The 9,525-nt window shown below is 38.1% G+C and overlaps 1 pseudogene; it reads left to right on the top strand.

The window, feature by feature from the left end:
* The first annotated feature begins 1,680 nt into the window (after positions 1-1,680).
* On the top strand, positions 1,681-3,980 carry LOC124107374 (integrator complex subunit 13-like; annotated as a pseudogene).
* Positions 3,981-9,525: the final 5,545 nt, after the last annotated feature.

Below are 9,525 nucleotides of genomic sequence, written 5' to 3' on the forward strand. Positions count from 1 at the left end.
CTGGTGGTCTTGTAAAACTGTATAGCAGCTTTGGGAAACAGTTCACCAGATTCGTACAAAGTCAAACTTTACAATATCACTCCAAAATATCTACCCAAGACGGGAGGTGGGGGCGGGGGGTATGTCCATACAAAGAATTTTACACAGGTGACAATATCAGCATTATTCAGAATAACCCTGAAGTGGAAATAATCTAAATGGCCATGAGCTGGTAAATGGATAAACACAGTGTGGGCTACAATGGAGTACCATTCAGTAATATGAAGCAGGAGAAAAGTGCCGATACATCCAACTGCATAGGTATCTCACTGCATTCCTACTGCTACAGCAAAACCCCATAGACTGGCTAATTTATAAATCATAGAAATGTATTTCTCAGAGTTCTGGAGGTTGAGGATCCAGGATCACAGTGCCAGCAAGTCTGGTGTGTGGGGAGGACTCATTCTTTGCTTACTAGATGACATTTTATTGCTGCAGCCTCCAGAGGGAATGAGCATTGGGTCCTCATATGATAGAAGAGAAAAAAAAGATCTAGTAGTTCTCTGGAACATCTGTTGTTGTTGTTATTATTAAGTTGTAGATGGACACAATATCTTTATTTATTTTTATATGGTACTGAGGATCAAACGCAGTACCTCACACGTAAGGCAAGTGCTCTACCATTGAGCTACAGTCCCAGCCCCTTGTTGTTATTCTTTTTATTTAATTTTTAAAATTTTTTAAATTTTTATTTGAAACAATAATTTTATCTGTGGAGTACAATGTGATATTTTAATACATTTGTACAATGTGCAATGATCAGATCAGGGTAACTGGCATATCCGTTAGCTCAAACATTTGTCATTTCTTTGTGCTAGGAACATTCAAAATCCTCTCTACTAGCTATTCTGAAATATGCAATTAAATGTTGTCAATCATGATTACCTTAAGGTGCTATAGGACATTAGAAGCTATTTGTCCTGCCCAACTACATCCTGGCACCCATTAACCATCCTCTCTCCATCCCACCCATTAATCATCCTCTCTCCATCCCCCACCCGGCTTCCCAGCTTCTGGCAACCACTGTTCTTGCTGCTTCTGTGAGGTCAACTTTTTTAGTGAAGCCTCCTTTTAAGGGTGTTAATCCCACTCAGCAGAGTGGAGCCCTTATTGCTTTATCACTTCCCTAAAGGCCCCACTTTTAATACTATCACCTTGGATTTTAAGTTCCAGCAAAGGAATTTTGGAGGGACACAAACCACAGTAATGGATGACCCTAAAACACATTATACTAAGTGAAAGAGGCCAGACACAAACACTACACATTTTGTTTATATTAAAATTCTAGGGGTGTGTGTGTGTGTGCGTGTGTGTGTGTGTGTGTGTGTACACGCACGCGCGCACTCCTGCATTTATTTTTTATTTTTTTTTTAAGAAAGAGGGGAGAGAGAGAGAGAGAATTTTTTTTTTAATATTTATTTTTCAGTTCTCGGCAGACACAACATCCTTGTTTGTATGTGGTGCTGAGGATCGAACCCGGGCCGCATGCATGCCAGGTGAGCGCGCCACCGCCTGAGCCACATCCCCAGCCCCAACTCCTGCATTTAGGAAGCCTGGGAAGGACCGGTGTTCTGGAGATGTGCAGGGGGGGGGGGTGACCGAAAGCATAGTCCCCTGTTTTTGGTACCAGACACTCCTGACTGTGCGTTGATTCTCCCACCCTCCCAGCCAGCAGTCTTTGCCAAAGAGGCACAGTTTCTGTTCGTTTTCACTGCAGGACCAGGCAAGAAAGTTAAAAATGAAGATTTTTTCTGAATCTCATAAAACAGTATTTGTTGTGGATCACTGCCCTTATATGGCAGAATCATGCTGACAACATGTGGAGTTTGATATGCTGGTGAAGAATAGAACCCAAGGAATCATCCCTCTGACCCCAATCTCTAAATCATTGTGGACTTGTTCAGTAGAATCTTCCATGGAGTATTGTAGAATAATGTATGATATATTTCCCTTTAAAAAGCTGGTGAATTTCACTGTGAGTGACTCTGGAGCACATGTTTTGAATTCTTGGATTCAAGAAGACCAAAATTTACAGGAGCTAATGGCAGCATGGGCCTCCTAATCCTTGGGCAGATCCAGAATGCTGCAGTATTCTGCATGGTCTTGTTGCAGCAGTGGAAATCCTTTGCAAAATTACTGAATACCAACATGAGGCTCATACTTTACTCATGGAGAATGCAGAACGTGTTGGAAATAGAGGATGAATAATCTGCATTACTAATGCAAAAGTGACAGTCATGTGCGAGTGCTTGAGGTCTGTGTCCAGGAAACCATTCATGAACATAATAAGCTTGCTGCAAATTCAGATCATCTCATGCAGATACAAAAATGTGAGTTGGTCTTGACCCACACCTACCCAGTTGGTGAAGACAGCCTTGTTCTGATCATCCTAAAAAAGATTTGTCCCCAGTTTTAACCAGTGAAGTTCATAGTGTTCGTGCAGGATGGCATCTTACTATCAAATTGAATATTTTAGTACAGCAACATTTGACTTGGCTTCAACTACTGTTACAAATATTCCAATGAAGGAAGAACAACATGCTAACACATCTGCCCATTATGATGTGGAACTACTTCATCACAAAGATGCACATGTAGATTTCCTGAAAAGTGGTGATACCCACTTAGGTGGCAGCAGAAGAGAAGGCCCGTTTAAAGAAATGATAACTTTAAAGTGGTGCACATCAAGGACAAATAACATTGAATTACACTATTGTACTGGAGCTTGTCGAATTTCACCCTAGATGTAAATAGCAGACCTTCTTCCTGCCTTACTAATTTTCTTCAAATGGTCGCTCTGTTTTGTTGAAACAACCACGAAAGTCAGGTTCCAAAGTCATTAGTCATATGCTTAGTAACTCTGAAGGAGAGTTTTTTTGTATGTCCTTAACAGTTCTCTATCCATTCTAGAGGATCCACCTTCAATTAGCGAAGGATGTGGAGGAAGAGTTACAGACTACCGGATTACAGATTTTGGTGAATTTATGAGAGAAAACAGATTAACTCCTTTTCTAGACCCCAGATATAAAACCGGTGGAAGTCTTGAGATCCCTTTGGAATGAGCAAAAGATCAGTTAGAAAAACACACCCGTTACTGGCCTATGATTATTTCACAAACCACCATTTTCAACATGCAAGCGGTAGTTCCATTAGCCAGTATTATTGTGAAAGAATCTTTGACAGAAGAAGATGTGTTAAACTGTCAAAAAAACAAAAATATACAACTTAGTTGATCTGGAAAGAAAAAATGATCCTCTACCTATTTCCACAGTTGGTACCAGAGGAAAGGGCCCTAAAAGAGACGAACAGTACCGTATCATGTGGAATGGATCAGAAACCCTGGTCAGAGCCCATATCAATAACTCGGAGAAACATCAAAGAGTCTTAGAATGTCTGATGACATATAGGAGCAAACCCCCAGAAGAAGAAGAATTTAAAAAACGAGGGAGAAAGAGGGAGGACAAAGAGGACAAATCAGAGAAAGCAGTGAAAGATCATGAACAGGAGAAACCTTGGCAAGATTCAGAGAGATTGAAAGGAATCTTAGAACGTGGAAAAGAAGAGTTGGCTGAAGCTGAGATTATAAAAGATTCACCTGATTCCCCAGAACCTCCAAACAAAAAAGCCCCTTGTTGAAATGGATGAAACTCCCCAAGTGGAAAAATCAAAAGGGCCAGTGTCCTTATTATCCTTGTGGAATAATAGAATCAATACAGCCAATTCCAGAAAATATCAGGAGTTTGCTGGATGTTTGAACTCTGTCAATACCAGAGCTGAGTTGTATCAACATCTCAAGGAGGAAAATGGGATGGAGACGACAGAAAATGGGAAAGCTAGCCGTCAGTGAAGAGTGACTTGAAGGAATTTTGTATATTGCAAAAATATTTTGGGCAAGAATCTGATATAAGTACTTTTACAGCAAGATTGTATAGCTATGCTGCCTGGACTGGTTTTTATATTTTTAAAATATTTCAACAACTATCTTTTTTGTACTAATTATAAAATTGGCATATAAGTCAAAAATATACATTTGAGATTTGTCCTTCCAACTCACACAAGTTTATTTTATGGTAAAAGGTGTTCCCTCTGGAAATATTTTTTTAAATAAAAAATTCTTAGGCTTCTCTTTGCGAAATAAAACTATTAAAAATCTAAAAATAAAATAAAATTCTAGAAAAAAGCAAAAATAGAGTCGGAGAGCAAATAAGTGGTTGTCTAGAGCTAGAGGATGGAGGGAAGATTGACTGCAAATGGGTTGAAAGTGTTTTGTGGTGATAGAAATGTTCTAAAACTGGATTATGTTGATGGATATGCACCATATAAATTTACTAAACATTAAATTGTATATTTACAGTAGATGAATTTTATGATATATAAATCATACCTCAATATAGCTAGGATGAATTTTTTAAAGATGTTAGAATTTTGTACTATTATGTGGGTATTATAATTATCCATTTATTTAAACAATCAGGGACTAGATAACTTTTCTTTTTTTAATTAATTTATTTGTTCTAATTTGTTATACATGACAGCAGAATGCATTTCAGTTCATAGTACACAAGTGGAACACAATTTTTCATTTCTCTGGTTGTACACAAAGTAGAGTCACACCATTTGTGTCTTCATACAGGTACTCAGGGTAATGATGTCCATATCTCTCATTCAACCATCATTCCTCCCCCCATACCCCCTCTTTATCCCCCCCTTTCCCATATCCAAAGTTCCTCCATTCTGCCTGTGCCCACCCCCATTATGAGTCAGCATCCACTTATCAGAGGAAACATTCAGCCTTTGATTTTGGGGGGCTGGTTTACTTCATTAGCATGATATTCTCTAACTGCAACCATTTACCTGCAAATGCCATAATTTTATTCTCTTTTAATGCTGAATAGTATTTCATTGTGTATGTATACAACAGTTTCTTTATCCATTCATCTATTGAAGGGCATCTAGGTTGGTTCCACAATTTAGCTATTGTGAATTGTGCTGCTATAAACATTGATGTGGCTATGTCCCTGTAGAATGCTGTTTTTAAGTCCTTTGGGTATAAACCAAGGAGTGAGATAGCTGGGTCAAAGGTGGTTCCATTCCATGTTTTCTAAGAAATCTCCATACTGCTTTCCACATTGGCTGCACCACTTTGCAGTCCCACCAGCAATGTATGAGTGTGCCTTTTTCCCCACATCCTCACTAACACTTATTGTTGCTTGTATTCTTGATAACTGCCATTCTGACTGAAGTAAGATGAAATCTTAGAGTAGTTTTGATTTGCATTTCTCTAATTACTAGAGATGTTGAGCATTTTTTCATATATTTGTTGATTGATTGTATGTCATCTTCTGAGAGGTGTCTATACAGTTCCTTGGCCTAGATAACTATTCATTACCTGAAATAATCAGAAAACAGAATTGCCTGTGGTTTCATTTCTGGGCAGGGAAGAACTCGAACAGGAAGACACATCGAAGGAAATATGAATAAAATTATTTTGTGATTACATCCCAAAATAATGTGAGCACAATTATAGAAGTAAGAAGACATGTAACCAGTGTAAGGAAGGGAGTTACGGAGGGAATGCTTTACCAGAGTCCTAAGGGAAAGGAGGAGCTGGCCAGACCTGTTCAGGCAGAGAATGACATCTAGGCAGAGACAGCTCAAGTAAAGACAAAGAGATGAGAAAGTGCAGGGAATCAGACAAGTCTACCTGGATCCAGATCTTAGCACTGCCAGTTACTGATTGTGTACTCTGGTTTAACATGATTTGTGCTGTGTGTGTGTGTTTAAGTATATGTAACATAAAATTCACCATCTTAACCATTTTTCAGTATACAGTTCAGTGCTATTAAGTACATTTATAAGGTGGTTCACCATCACCACCACTCCTCTCCATACCTTCACCTTTTAAAACTGAACTCTATATCCATTAAATAACATCTCCCTGTTTCCCTCTCTTTCCAGCTCTTGACAATTACCATTCCACTATCTATCTCTGTATTTTGACTACTCTACGTATCTCATATGAGTAGAATTATGAAGTATTTGTCTTTTTTGTTTGTTTTGGTTTTGGTTTTGGTACCAGGGATTGAACCCAGACACACTTACCCACTGAGACACATCCCCAGGCCTTTTTTATATTTTATTTAGAGACAGGGTCTCACTGTGTTGTCTAAGGCCTTGCTAAATTGCTGAGGCTGGCTTTGAACTCATGACCTTCCTCTTTCAGATTTCCAAGCCTCTGGGATTACAGGCATGCGCCTGCCTTGTTTTTTTGTTTTTGTTTTTGTTTTTTTCTTTTAAGACAAGGAAAAGTATATTTGACACTTGCGGTTTCAGAGGTCTCAGTGTACAGAAGGCTGACTCCATTGCTCTCTGCCCTAGGTGAGGCAGAACACTATGATGGAAGGGTCAGGGGTGGGGGAAAGCAGCTCAGAATATGACATTCAGGAAGCAGAGAGCACATTTGTCTTTTTGTGACTGTCTTATTTCACTTAGCAGAATGGTGTCAAGTTTCCACCATATTGTACCATATGTCAGGATTTCTTTCCTTTTTAAGACTAGTAGTCCATTTTATGGATAAACCACATTTTGTTTATTCATTTATCAGTTGATAAACATTTGGGTAGTTTCACCTTTTAACTACTGTGAATAATGCTGTTATGAATGTTAAAGTACAAATATCCCTTTGAAACCCTGTTTTCAATTTTTTGATTATATACCCAGAAATAGACTAGCTGAATCACATAGTGTCTTCTCTGTTTTGTGCTGCTATAACAAAATGCCTGAGACTGGGTGATTTATAATGAACCAAAATTAATTGGCTCACTATGTAAGGGCCATGCTAAGTGAAAGAAGTTAGTTGGGGTGGCGGGGGGGGACATATCACATGATTGCACTTACAAAGAAAAAAGAATAGTCAAATTTATAAAGTCAGAAAGTAGATTAGTGGATGCCTATCACGGGGCCTAGACAATTTGAAGATACTTTCCTATATTACTTGTAGAAAACATTTAGAACTATGATGCACCTAGAACTGCCAAACATTCAAAAGAAAAAATAATCTCACAAATATCTTTCCAGAGAATAGAAAAATGAGGACACTCCTCAACTTATTTTATGAAGCCAACATAATCTTGATACCAAACCCTGATGAGGAAGATACAAAAAAGAAAAATTACAAGCCAGTCTTCCTTATGGACATTGATGCAAAAATGCTAAACAAATCACTAGCAAATCATGAATCCATCAATTATCAGGTTAATCTAGAGATTGAATTCTAGTTTGTTTACCTTTAGAAAATTGATTCAGGAATTCAAGATTGATTCAACTTTAGAAAATTGATTCATATAATCATTATTGAGATTAAAGGAGAAAAATCTCAGTAGAAACAAAAAAAAAATAGTATGATTGGTACTAACAGGAATACCATGGAATAAATCTAAATCAAAGATGTGTAAGACCTCTATGTAAAAAAACTACAAAACCTTATTGAAAGCCAATAAGAGAAACATAGTATTCACACATTTAAAAATTCAACATTGTGAAGCAGTAATTCAATATAATACCATCCAAAATAAGTGTGCTTTGATCTTTTTGGTCAACCTTGACAATCTGACCCTAAAATTAGGTGTAAATGCAAAGAGTCAAGAATAATATAAGAAGAAAAGGTAATGAACTTGTCCTATAAAACATCAAGATTTAGTTTTAAATCCATAGTAATATACATAGTGTGATATTAGTCTAAGGATGGACAAACAGACAAATGGAACATAAAGTACTGTGACAGATGACAAAGATGACATTATCAATCAGTGGAAAAAGAGACTTTAACTGTTGAGGGCCACAGCCGAGTCAGGATGAAGCATGGCATTTTTGCCAGAAGTAGTGGTTGAGAGGTGACGCCAGCGAGTTCTGACGGAGTTCCCGTTGAGTTCCAGTTGAGCTCTCACGGGGATTCCTGGAGAGTTCCCATTGGTTGGGGAAGTGCCAGAGGAGGGATTTCCAGCTGCTGGTTCCTGGACTAGCCGCGGGGTGTTCAGGAGTTTTTCTCGGGGAGCGTGGGTGGAGTGTGCTGGTGGAGTTCAGAAATAAAGTTTGTTCCTGCTTCAGTGGCTCGTGATTTGTGCCCAGCCAGACTGGGGCATTTAACAAATGATGCATTAAAATCCATACCAAAAAAAAAAAAAAAAAACCACTTAGGGCTGGGGCTGAGGCTCAGTGGTAGAGTGCTTGCCTGGCATGTGTAGGGCACTGGGTTTAATTCTCAGCACCACATATAAACAAATGAATAAAATAAAGGTCCATCAGCAATTAAAATTTTAAAAAAGAATGACAACATCCATACAAAAAAATTTAATTAAAAAAATGAGGAGGCTGGGGTTGTGACTCAGTGGTAGAGCGCTCACCTCGAACTTGTGAGACCCTGGGTTCCATCCTCAGCACCACATAAACATAAATCAGTGAAAAAAAAGTATTGTGTCCAACTACAACTAAAAATAAATATTTTTTAAACATGAAATTGAACCCCTAGGCTTTTGTTTCCAGGTAGACTTACATTTTTCATTTCATGAAAATGAAATGACTAAAGTTTTAGAAGGCCATATAGGAGAATATATTTATGACCTCATATTTATTAATAAAGAGAGAATTAAGCATAAAAGTAAATACCAATGAATTCAACTACACTAAAATTATCCCCCTCCATTCATCTAGGACACTATGAAAAGAATAAAAAGAAAAGTCACACGTACATCTAACTGACATTATATTGAGTGTATAAAGAAATGTTGCAAATGAACCAACAAGAAAATAAGATAATCCAACAAAAAAATGTGCAAAGGATTTGAACAACCACTGCACAAATAAGGAAAGCCATTAGATATATGCAAAGATACCCAATGCCCTCACTAGTTGTGAGTCACATAGAAATTATAAAATATCTGTGCCTGACTAGATTGGCATAAATTAAGGAAGTTTGTTAGTGAAAATGTGGAGCAATAGAAATGTTCATTCATTGCTGGAGTAAGTGTAAGTTGAAATAACAGCTAATAAAGTTGAAGAGTCACATCCCCCACAATTCAAGAATTACACCAAAATGCCATTACCTGGAGATGGGTACCTATATACTGTGTAAGAATGGGTCAATAAGCCAGGCACAATGGTACACACATAATCTCTGCTATGCAGGAGGCTGAGGCAGGAGGATCACAAGATAGATGAGGTAGCTACTATCCCACTGAGAACAACCAGAAAAGTCTAAAAATAAATATATAGTTTTTAAGTTTTGAAACTCTCCAAGGAACTTAGCCAAGATTCAGAGAGAGAGGTAACCTGGAGAATTGAGCCCAAAGTTTAACATTGCTTTTGCCCTCAAGGCACAGGCTGACTTGAAAATAATAGCTCAGAGACTGAGAAGCTAATCCTCAAGTGGTGGCTCCAGCCCTAAAGCTGGGCAGAATCCACAGGACTTGGGGACTGGAGTTCAGAGCT

This window comes from Marmota monax, unplaced genomic scaffold (genome assembly GCF_021218885.2).
Source record: "Marmota monax isolate L192 unplaced genomic scaffold, Marmota_monax_Labrador192_F-V1.1 WCK01_AAM20220418_F8-fsc00079, whole genome shotgun sequence".
Lineage (NCBI taxonomy): Eukaryota > Metazoa > Chordata > Mammalia > Rodentia > Sciuridae > Marmota > Marmota monax.